The sequence below is a fragment of the Hibiscus syriacus genome, unplaced genomic scaffold, assembly GCF_006381635.1.
Source record: "Hibiscus syriacus cultivar Baekdansim isolate YM2019G1 unplaced genomic scaffold, ASM638163v2 tig00111146_pilon, whole genome shotgun sequence".
Lineage (NCBI taxonomy): Eukaryota > Viridiplantae > Streptophyta > Magnoliopsida > Malvales > Malvaceae > Hibiscus > Hibiscus syriacus.
Window position 1 is genome coordinate 166254 of NW_024062997.1, and position 12025 is coordinate 178278.

Below are 12025 nucleotides of genomic sequence, written 5' to 3' on the forward strand. Positions count from 1 at the left end.
GGTCAAGGAAATCTAGAGCCTGTTGGCTATATATGTATGCTTATGGATGGCATTCTTAGCTCCTGATTTCTTGTCACAACACATAGGCATAAATATTTGCTTATAGTAAAGATTCTTCGTTCTGTGATGTGAAGAGAGTAGACAGAAGAATCTTGAAGTTATTCAGCTCTTTCATGCAATCTCTTTTAAGAGTTGGCATCTAGTAGATGTTTCTAACGTACAAACGTAAAACTAGAGGACTTATCTTTCATAGATAATTGCAAAATGACATGTAGTCCTTTTGTTTCTCTTTTACTGGTGAAGGTAAACTCTATATACTTTCTCCATTAGCTCCTATTCTGAGCTTTTTTACATGCACACCAATACTTCCACTTTATTATACCAAGTTAACTCTAGAACAATGTTTAGAGGCCTTGTGGCAGAGACTAAAGCAACAAGGGAACAAAACGCGACCAAATAAACCAGATGTCCTTGTTTATACAACCCGTTTACTTCGATCTCATTTTGTTCTCTTACATTCTATGTTACTGTACTGTGTGTTGTATGCTGAACACAAGTGCAATATGCTAAATGTGCTTCCATTAACCATGTTTATCAAACATGACAGATTTCCAAAATTCAGTGTTTTCCAATCATAGAAAAAATAGCACCAGTGGGTTTCCGAAATTTACTATTACATTCTACTTATACGTCCAATCCAGTCTTTCTGTAGCTGTTCCTCTACAAAAACCTATGTCTCGTTTCAAATACAAATGTACTTAACACCAGAAGCTAATTCCAAATCTTGTTCTCCACAGGACACCTCTGAAAACCTGTTCCTGCAATCCACTTTCTGGAATCTCAACTACTCTTACATTCTTCTCTTTTACCGCCTCTTTGTCCATGTCAGCACTATGGTCATCGAGACAAGGATGATCGGTTTGCTGCATGAACTCCGCTTTTGTTACAGTGACGACTTCATTGTCGTTGCCACATCAACCCTTAGTTTGGGACATGGTTTCTGCAGCAGCAGGGGGTTCTTGAGAAGTACCGACTCTAGGCCGGTCCTCCAACTCAATCCTAACTTCTTCGGAGAAAAAATTATGGTCAGAGCATTGTACAGATCCGTCTACTAGATTTCCCTTCATACAGATATCTGGTCTAGTCGATTCTATAACTTGTAAGGCTGGGTTATTACACTGCTCCTCTGCACCAGCATTGGTTATTTCCCTTTTACAATTGATTTCCAATGCTTGTAGATTGCCGTCTCCAACAAACTCGGTCACTATTTTGGCACAAGCTTTATTTGTATAAATGTTATCATCCAAAAGCTGCAAAGAATCGGCTAATTGATCTCCCACAGAATGAACATCTATGCCTGTTGATTCTTCGTGTCTCGAATGTTCAGTTGAATTGTCTCGTTGTAAAGACAATGTATTGCCGACTTCTGTATAATCATTCAGATCAGATTTTGTTCTTCAAAACTTGACGAATGATGAGCTTTAAGAGGTGGGTGAAGTTACCTGATTGTCCATCAGCTTTGTTGAATTGATACAAGGGCTTCGAAAGCAATATCGTTCCGGGAAACACCATCAAGTTGATTTTGTAAAGAATTTTTCTTTCCTCGTCCTCCACCGGCTTGAAACCAAAACCGTTGGTCCATGTTTCCGCTACATTCGGAATGGCAGTTATCACGAGTTTTTCCACCTTGAATGAGATGAGAAGCTATAGCACACATCGATCCGCAGGGTGAATAAAACAGAAAATTCAGTTAAAAAAATGACGTGTGCCGAAAGTCATAAGCAACAATGTCTATCGACTGAGGATTTTACAAGCCATAAAGAGCCATGAAAGCACATGGATAACGGAGACGAGAACTTACCTCTTCGATAACATTCATAAGGCTTCGACACATTCCTTGACGACGGTACTTGCTGCAAGTTGCAATAAGAGGCATCTCTGCAACTGCTACCCCATGCATCCTAGTACAAATGACGGAAAACCCCGAAAGTAAATAGAAATGTGGACGAAGTAGAAGGTTCAAACTCCAAAACAGATTAAAACATTATGTCGGAAAATCCGAAAGATATTTGCTTAATAAGCCAGGAGGAGAAAGCAAAGGCAAGAAAGAAACAACAAAGACTGGTATAAAATGATCTGAATATGATATCAAGTATCCACAATACTACCTGATTGATGCTACGGATATAATCACATCATCCTTCTCCAAAACAAGAGAGTAAAATCCGGAAAAATTCAAGCGTGCAAATTCCGACCTGATCATTTGAACAACAAAAACATGTGAATCATAAGTGATGTTGAAATCAGAAAGAGGAAAAATAACAAACAGCGTAAGAGACGGGTCAAGAACTAGATGATAAAGACGACACCGGAAAGAAATAAACCAAAATAACCAGTTTTTCTATAAATATGCAAGTAGTATCAGGAAAAAAAAAATAGTCTCTGAATGTGATGAGGAAGTTAATAAAAAAGACGAGGCGTCTCACCCCCAATTGTACATGAGATGGGGCATCATGTCGACGCCTGTTCTCGGATCAACCATAGACAGAAAGCATTCTTCCATGATAGACAAAGCAACGGCCAGTTTTGAGTTGCACTCGGCCTTCAGGGCCAGCCTTTGAGCGGAGTGAATTTTCTGATCTTCATGAATGCATCGTAGAAGTGTCCAAGAAAAGCCATCAGAGAGGTGATTAATCATCCCGAGACGAGAACCAAGACCAGAGTGCAGCTGCAAATACCAATGAAACTTGCATCAGAACTTAGACTGGAATAACGTGGAAAACACCAAGCTACGCATGATAAGGCATGTAGCTAAACAATCACAGGAAAAATCGACGTTGTGCTGAGCAATCAACCTAAAACCAATTGGTGATAGGTGGAAGGGACCAACTCGAGGCGAATAACCAGAAAATGAAAATGCTAATTAGCGAACAAACATGACTCCAAGCCTAAATAGCAAAGCTTCAATTAGCTTGTAACGGCAAGCAGCAGAAATTCCCTAGGTCTACATTAGACTGACAATCAAACTCGAAAAACTTTAAGCAAAACAAGTTGAAGGGAAGTAATTCAAACAGACAACCAACACGATAAAAAGAAAACATACATGCAAAGATTTAAACCCACATCTACCTCATTACTGATTCAAAATAAAAGTTGCAAGGCAAATACTTTGACTTATACACAGAACACCTGAAATATTTAATATGCTAAATCCAACGGTTATTTACAGCAATAAATCAGAGTCGAGAAGTTTGAATCTCAAAAGTACCTCCTTGCAGCTTCCTCCACAAAACCAAGTATTAGAAACCTTTTCTACAAACTGACTTTTATCATCCAGGCATGCCTTATGATCTGTTTAGAAACAGTGTGAAAAGCTTGGAATTAGGAAAACAAATCACCAACTATCATAAAAACACTCAAATTAAATACACGGGCACTTTCCGTAAAAGGCCTAAACTTGAATACCATGAACATTCAAATCGGGTAGTTTAGTGTATCTTATTCTCTATTTTTATAATTTTAGCCTACCATTCTTCATGTACCACGGCACTCGGGTTTCTGGATGATAAATAAAAATCTCAATGTCTTCTAAAAGAATAAATGATAATGCAGAGAAAAAGTCTTTATAAAGGTTTTTCAACGTTATGCGCTACAATAGAAATACCAATTCGGCTAAAAGATTATTTACTTTTGAGTTTTCTCACCGAGAAAACCAAATCAAGAAACAAATGAAAGAAAAATAAACTTTAAAAACAATAACTAGTAGCCAGTCCCAAGTGTAAATCATATTTCGATAGGCTCTTATGCTGTCTTAATAAATAATTTAAAGCTTTGAGAGGAAATGTCATGCTGAGGGGAACGAATTACATTTGTGTTCACACTGCGAACATTTGAATGGATCAAATGAACTTGAAGCATCTTTATCATTAACAAAATTGCGACATATCCAACAAGTGCAATTTGAGCAATACCAACTGCCTTCTGGTAGTTCCTGGAAGAAACAAATTGAAGCACATGAAATAATTAGCAACAAGGCGCCCGCTATTGGACTCCTTAACCTATGCTCCATTACAAAATCATCAATGAGATCTACCACAAAGAATGTGCACCAGCTACATGATTCTGACATGTCTTTCAACTCTTAAAGCTCATTATCTATAAGAGAGTATATTTAATTTTTATTTTTAAAGCTCTTAAAGGTCATTATTCTTTTGAAAATATATAACCATGCAAATGCTAAACTTGGCGTAGCTTAAACTCCCGCAGGTTTTTGGATTGTCGAGGCAAATTAAATCAATTTCAATGTAATGATTCTTACTTGAGGCTATCTGTTTTATTACAAGCTCAGAAGCTAAAACTAATATATGGAACATTTGAGGCCAAAATGAAATTTTACCAAGTATAGGCCCTTTGTAACTGCAAAATGAACTTGCAAGACTAAACAACGATTAGTGAGACTAGGCCAAATATATTTTGACATAAGTAAAATTAGTGAAGCTGCAAGAAAAGAAAGAAAATAAGAAGAAGAATTAAGAATAAAGATCAGTTCTGATAAAAAGTGTAAGTCGACGCATAAAGAGCATAAGTCAGGGAAGAACAAACCTCCATAGACAGGCAAGCCGGATGAAAAGTAGATGGGCAGTTGTCGCAACAAATCAGTTCACCAACATCCCCACATATGCCACAGGAATCATCGTTTTGATCAGTTGCATCATCTTCCACATTCTGGATCCCATTTTTTCTGGTCTTGTACTCCGCAGACCATGCCTGCAGCTGACATAGAGTGAAAGGCTTACCAGATTCCATGAAAAGATTCATGCAGGGACGGTTAAACTTGAATCCAGCATGTGTCTTAAACTCGGAAACTGATAGAACCCTATTGCAACAACTGCATGTTATTCCGTCCCAGGAAACAAGACCATCTTTAATGATAGCATCATCCTTGGGGTTCCGATATTGAATGACATCATTCAGAGAAATAACCCCAGCTATGATCAACCAGGAGAGCACTGTCCTGGATCCAATATTATATAGTTGGACATCAGTAATATGCTTCCCTCCTTTACCCATGCCTCGAGGAAGCAGCTTGCAGTGGCTCTTCTTGCTCTTGAACTTGGTCCGGGCTCTCTTTTTGGGGGCCTTCAATTTAGATCTGGTAGAAGTCAAGCTTAAGTCTTTGTTTCTTATTATAGAAGAAACCAACAGATCATCATCTTGAATTTGGCATTTAGTTGATTTCCTTTTTGGGTTTTTAGGACCGTTGCGATTTCCATGTCTCTTAAACTTCGAGCCTTTTTTCTCCACTTGATGCAGGGAAGAGCCAAAGATGAGTACCTACATAGGTTTCCTGTGGTTACAAAGGATTCTTGGACCTCTTTTGCATTTAACTTAACCTGGCATGTGTCTGTTTCATGAATGTCATTCATATAAGGAATACACGAATATAAAATACTACTTCGATTTAAAGCAGCTAATCTAAGTTCAGATATCTTTCTGGATCTCCTGCATGCCTTCTTTTTCAAAATAACACCTTGTGAAGAACTTCTATCTTTTGTTCCAAACTTCAGAGCTTCAGTGAACTTCTCAAACAGGTACTCATTACCCCCAGATGTTATATCTTTTTCCTCCAAAGACTTGAATGATACATCTCCTGGAACTTCATTAGGAACTTTTCCGGTACATTCAGAAATTTGTTTCTCAGAACTTGGAGAGCTTGTGTTGCTATATTGGTACATGGTGGCAGATTCGGAACCCTGAAGTACGTCAGAAACATCTCCAGAAGCAGCACGACCAATATACTTAGAACTGCCTAGCTGGTCATAGGTGCTATCCGTCCCAAAAACGTATGATGAAGCCATATTCCGACATTTGAACTTGCAATCAAAAGTTTCTGACCTGGTGGCAGTATCTACTTGGTCAGCTGTATAAACAGATAAACCTTCCAGACCTTTCACTGCCCCACTACTAGTTTTGTCATAGAATTTTGACAAGTCTCCATTGCCAGATAGTCCATTATAGGTACCATAACTCCTCTCAAAAACTGTCAATGAGCTTTCAGCAGCCAGAGAATAATCACAAAGCTGAGTTGGCATATGTCCCTGAGAACATAACTCTTTTTTAGTAATGTTTTTTCTCCGTGCTAAAACAGCATCATTTTTCTTGTTCTTTTGAATAGCTAAACTGCTCACTGCTTTAACCTCGTCTCCCTTTCTTAATGAACCGATCTTCCTGTTAACAAATACAACATTTACAAAGGGATCTAATATAGTCCAATAATGAGCCAATGTACGAGGAAGGTTGGGTTGGTTAAATTCTTTCTCAATGCTTGTCAACATATCTAATAGATCAGACCAGAACTGGTCCATATCAGTCCATTTCTTACCATAATTATCCACCATGAAGTTGTGACTATTCGCCATCAGAACCTGGCCAAAAAACCTCCAAACATTAGGGAATTCACGAAATAGCCTCCCCTCGGGTGATCTGTAAACTGTTTCCACATAAGTCCTGCAGGGTCTTTTACGTCTCTCAATAGACCAGCCTGCTCTTCTTAGCATGTTAAAAACAGGACGCTGAAGAAGAGGACGAGGATCGTTCTTAGAGTCCAGTGATCCGGAAATACCGCAATCCCCCACTCCATAAGATTGAAATCCACAAAGTCTTTCCTCTTCACACAAAGGAGACTCGAACTTCTCCATGCCAGTGGCAGGACTAGAAACCACAGGTGAAGCCATAGCCTTACCTCTGCCCTTTCCCACATGCCGCTTCAACATACGGCCACTTGATGTAACCCCCTTAGAAGATGATTCAACTAAATCGAGCATAACTGTTTGGCAAACAGAATCCATAGGTGTCAAAGACGAGCCAGTAATAATTGTGTTCTGCTGCAATGGCGCATTTGAAATCGTTCTCCTTTCTGCTTTACCCCTAGAAACTTCAACCGCCGAAAACTTCATTACCTTGACACTCCCATTCAGGTCATCTGTCTCTCCCAGACTAAATCTTTCGGGAAAGCTACCTAACGCAGAAACTCCACCAAAACTCTCAATTACGGCATTAGAATCCTCCTGGTATAAATTTTTTGCGCAAGACCAGCTTGTTACAGCTGAGTTTGCACTATTAGAACACAGTGATTTATCTAATTTCCTGCTTTGCTCAGATTCAAAATTAATTACACCGGTAATAAGATGCTTTTTACTTGTGCTGCCACCAACATTTCCAAAGAAAACCTTCATAAAAATGTTGTGCTCATCATGTGACCCCTTAAATCCTTCATCATGTAGATCTTCTGTATCTGCAGTGAACGACATCTCTGCTGAATGCAATCCCACTTCGCACAATCTATACGCGAACAATAATAAAAGGTATTAGATGTATCCCTTCATAACAAATGCTTTAGATTCAAACCACCCAACGGTTATATGACATGTAAGAGAAACGACTTACGTGCACGAATTATACCACCGTAAAATCAAGAAACCAGCTGGATTAACATCGATCAATTTATTCAACCAGAAACAAGTTCATCATAGATATAATTAATATAACAAGAGAAAGGATTTCCTATTTAATCACACCATACTATCTCTATATGTGCTGGATACTGATCCTCAAAGAAAAGAAAGATAACCCTAACGGATGTGGCACTATAGTTGATTTACACGAACGATGATAGCACTTAAAAACGACTATAGTTAGTTTTCTAAATGAATTTTCTCTCCAAACGGATTCTGCAGCAAGACATTGTTTGTCGATACACATTCTAGAGCGCCTAACATCTTAAAACAAGCAAATCATTCTCAGAAGTATTCTTAAAACTTCTTTCCTAAATCATACATGAGCTGCTTATAGGTTTGTGTCGGGCATAAAGGTTCCCAAAAATGTAAACATCCTCACCCCCTTTCTTTTTCTTTCTTCTCACAAAACGAAAAAACTTCTTACGACAATATCAATACCGCTACCAAGGCGTCCAATAATTCAATTGACACAAAAAGATCAACTTCAAACCATTTTACTTGGACGTCTTTTCTTCAATTTTTGTGCACTTTTGTTAGCAAGGTATTGTGTGTATCAAATATATTGAATCTTCGTTCCCATTACTACGGATGGGAATGTGAAATCGGTATATTCCTCGACATTTCAAAAGATACGCCTAACCAGTTATGACATTTATTCAATCAGAAAGAAGCTCATCATATGTATAATTAGTTCGGACATAACAAAACGAAATCACTCAAAGCAAAACAAAGATCCAAATTCAGAACACAATCAATAAAGAACTGCACTTGCACTATAAATTGCACATCCAGTTCTTCCTCAAGTATGCTTGCCTCTACTAAGGCCACTAACATCTATCCTACAAACCATAGATTGAACTCCAAAAGAATTGAAATATATATAATTATGCCATTAACAGGAACTATACAACTCAATAATGCACCAGTTAAAGAAACCATAGTTGTAAATTTTTTTTTGGGGGGGGGATTTTCAAAAAATTTATAGGAGCTACAATTCTCAATAATTTCATCCCCAATTTTTCATGTTCCAATTAACTGAATTCAAAGAAAAAAACCCAGAAAGCATCCTTAAAAGGAAAAGAGTAGTTCAGCTGAAAAATCACTTGAAAAGGTTAAAGGGAGCCAAGATCAAAAGAATTCAAGGACCTAAAAGCAAAAAAACCCAAACCAGATGCAGATCAAAACCCAGAAAGCGAAAACCAGGAAGAAAACCACAAACATCCATCCAACACCAAACACCAAAACTTCATCAAAAAACTTAAAAACAAAAAGGGCTAACCTTTACAATGCATGTTCTGATCAACATGCAAAAGTAGATCAAGGAACAAACTTTCCTTTAGGGTTCAATAAACAAGAGCTGAAATGGGATAATATTTAAAAGAGAGAGAGGAGGAGGAGGAGGATAGAATCTAAAGATAAAAGCTTTGGAATTTTGTGCTTTGTCTTCTTCATCAGCTTAACATAAGGACTAAAGCCGCAATTTTGGAACTGGAAGGCTTTAAAAAAAAAACCAAACAGTGCTCCACAGTACAACAGATCCATGAGAGTGAATGTCATGGTATATAATGTACCCCTCTCTCTCTCCACAGTAAAACAGATCTACAGTCATATTTATTATTCAAATATATTTCAGATTTAATTATTAAAAAATGCACTTTGCATCAAAACATAATCTTTTGTGGATCAAAAGATTTGATAATAAAAAAAAAAAAGTCATGTCTTGACAAGTTATCATTATACAAGTTGGATCAAGTGTTGAGTAGGATGGAAAAGTGAGGAAAGTTCAGGAAATACAGCTAGATTCCATTATCTTAGAATTTGTTCACATTTATATTAAATTAATATAAAATGACACATCTATAATCTATGTGATAAAAAAAGACTTTAAAAAATGATATATTTTTATCATATTATTAAAATCAAAATGATATATTTTTATCATATTATTAAAATCAATAATTGCACACATAAAATAATATTCTACAAATATAGAGTTAACTCTTCGCCCACTTTCATTTAGCTATGGATCCAATTCATCTTGGCCCAATTATAGTAGATATTGATGCGATTTCCATGAAAGTGAGTTAAATCAACGTAAGTCGGTTATTTCTTGAGTTTTCGGATGAGTATCAAGAATGTTAAAAGTATGGATATTTAAAATTAAATAGTTTTGAATTATTTATGAATATATATTTTCCGGTACTTACTCATATTAATAAAAAAAATATGTTCTCTTGAGAAAGAAACTTATATTCTGCTAACGATGCAGATTGCATGCCACAGTTTCGACGACGAAGGCTGCTTGAAAATCTTCAAGAAGTGCTACGAAGCTTTGCGGGACATCGGAGAGGTGATCGTTAAGTTGAATCAACTTAAATAATGATTTTTTGGTCCTTCATTTTCAAGGTTTTGCCTTGATTAATCTGAACTGATCCAAGTCGCACACTTGATTTTGGTGCATGAATCTTCCAGCAGCGATTTTCTGCATACACAATTACTCGAACTTAAAACATTGCTTAAATAATATCAAACTACTTATCGCTTAAACCAATCCGTCGGTAAATAATGATGTATTTTGATCTGTCGGTAAATAATGATGTATTTTGATGAAGTGTGATTTTGTGTACTTTTTTTAAATAATTATTGGTTTCGATTCCATGGCATAAAGACTCAAGTTTTAACGGGTTAATTGACATTACTAAAACACCAACTCAATTGGTTAAAGATTAAAAAAAATGGGTAAATTACACCGTTCTTTATTGAATTATACTCTCTCCTATTTTCTTCACCCAACTTTCAATTTTTCTATTTTGTTCACTGAACTTACAGAGTGAATTTTTTGCTCACTCTCTGTTTCCTCTCTAACGGCATGATGATATGACATTTTTTAATTAATTTTTAATATAAAATAATTAAAAATATTAAATAAAAACAAAAGTTGGTTTGTTGTCACCGTTAGCCACCGTCGACTGCCTTAGATGGTGGTCGTTCGGTTTCAAATTCCATAGGTTGCTTCGCCTCGACATCGTGAGTCTAAATCTGACCTCCATTTTGTCGAAAGTTGCTCCGAAGTCTACGAATTTGAGATTGAAAGTGAGGAAGCCAAAACATTTCAGTCGAGATTCACGAGTTTTGAACCATTGCCCGGTGAAACCACCATATTCGGACTCAGGAGGTCGAGATGAATCGACCCATGAAATTTGGGACCAAACGGCCACCGATAGACATGCACAAAGTCGGATAAAAAACTGATCCGGATCGGATAAAAACCGATCCGGTTTTTTCACCCAGCCAAAAAACTGGATTTTAAAAAAATCGGTTTGGAGGGCTGGATGGTGTAACCAGTTTCGGTTTGAAAAAAAAAATCGATTTGAAAAAAAACCAGTTTTTTAAAAAAATCGGTTTGTAGCCATGATGAACAAAAATTACAAAAAATAAGATTTGAGAGATGTTTAGGTGTTGTGTAATAAGATTTGAGAAAGTTATAATCAACCAAATACATCTCCAACCTATTTATACATGTTTAGGGTAGTAAAATGGTGATTTTTTAAGAAAAAAACGGTCACAAAAACCCGCTAGTTTTTAAAACCCCAGACCGGATTTTTTCGGATAAAAACAATTTTTTATCCGGTTTTTTTCAACCAGATTTTTAATCCGGTAAAAAAATCGATCGTCCAATTTTTTCCCAAATCGGTTATACTATCAGGTTTTTAAATATCCAATATGGTTTAAAAAACCTGTAACAACCCGAAAATTTGAAAAAAAATATTTAATTATAATTTGAGGTTTTAATTAAGTAAATTGGTGAAATTTGGGGATTAAATTGAAAGATTTTAACATTTATAGCTTGTTTTAGAATTAAAGAAAATTCAAGAACCAAGCCCTGAATTTACCCTAGAATGGTTGGTAAGATTGGTTATATACGTGCAATTGGTTTCTGGAAATCAGAAACAAATTGCTCCCAAAATTCCCTTTCCAACACCCATCTTCCATCTATGATCTCGACGCCATTCGAATTTCGATCATCGTTTTAAAACCACCATTGTGTTCATCATCTAGCGAAGAACAAACCCCTTAAATTAATTGAAGTGAAATGCTGCCAAACGCCGGGAATTTCAAGTCAAAGTCTCGACGTTTTTTTAACACAATCGTCGAGAAAATCTTAAATTCACCACCGATCGTTGATCCGTTTTCGACACCTCTCGCACCATCGTGTTCCTTGTGTCGTTCCGAGTCTGTCGGTGTCATCCTTGGTCTCCGTCGACGGCGGCGCATGAGGAGGTGAGACAGTCAAAGTTTCCGATTTGTTGAAATCGAGCTCTCCGCCGTTCAAAAATTTGAACCGAGCTTTTTTAAGTATCTCGAAATAGCTCAAAATAAATTTTAGGAATTTTTTCGTGAATTATAGGACGCTGGAAGAGGTCCAACGCGCCGCCATTTGCGCGTGGGGAAGACTTAGCCGCTGCCTTGTAATCGGTTTGACCGGTTCGAACCGTTGACCCGACCCG

General features: G+C 37.0%; 1 pseudogene; it reads right to left on the reverse strand.

Annotated features, from left to right (window-relative positions):
* Nucleotides 1–596: 596 nt before the first annotated feature.
* Nucleotides 597–9028, reverse strand: LOC120154693 (annotated as a pseudogene).
* Between the last annotated feature and the right edge of the window lie 2997 nt (nucleotides 9029–12025).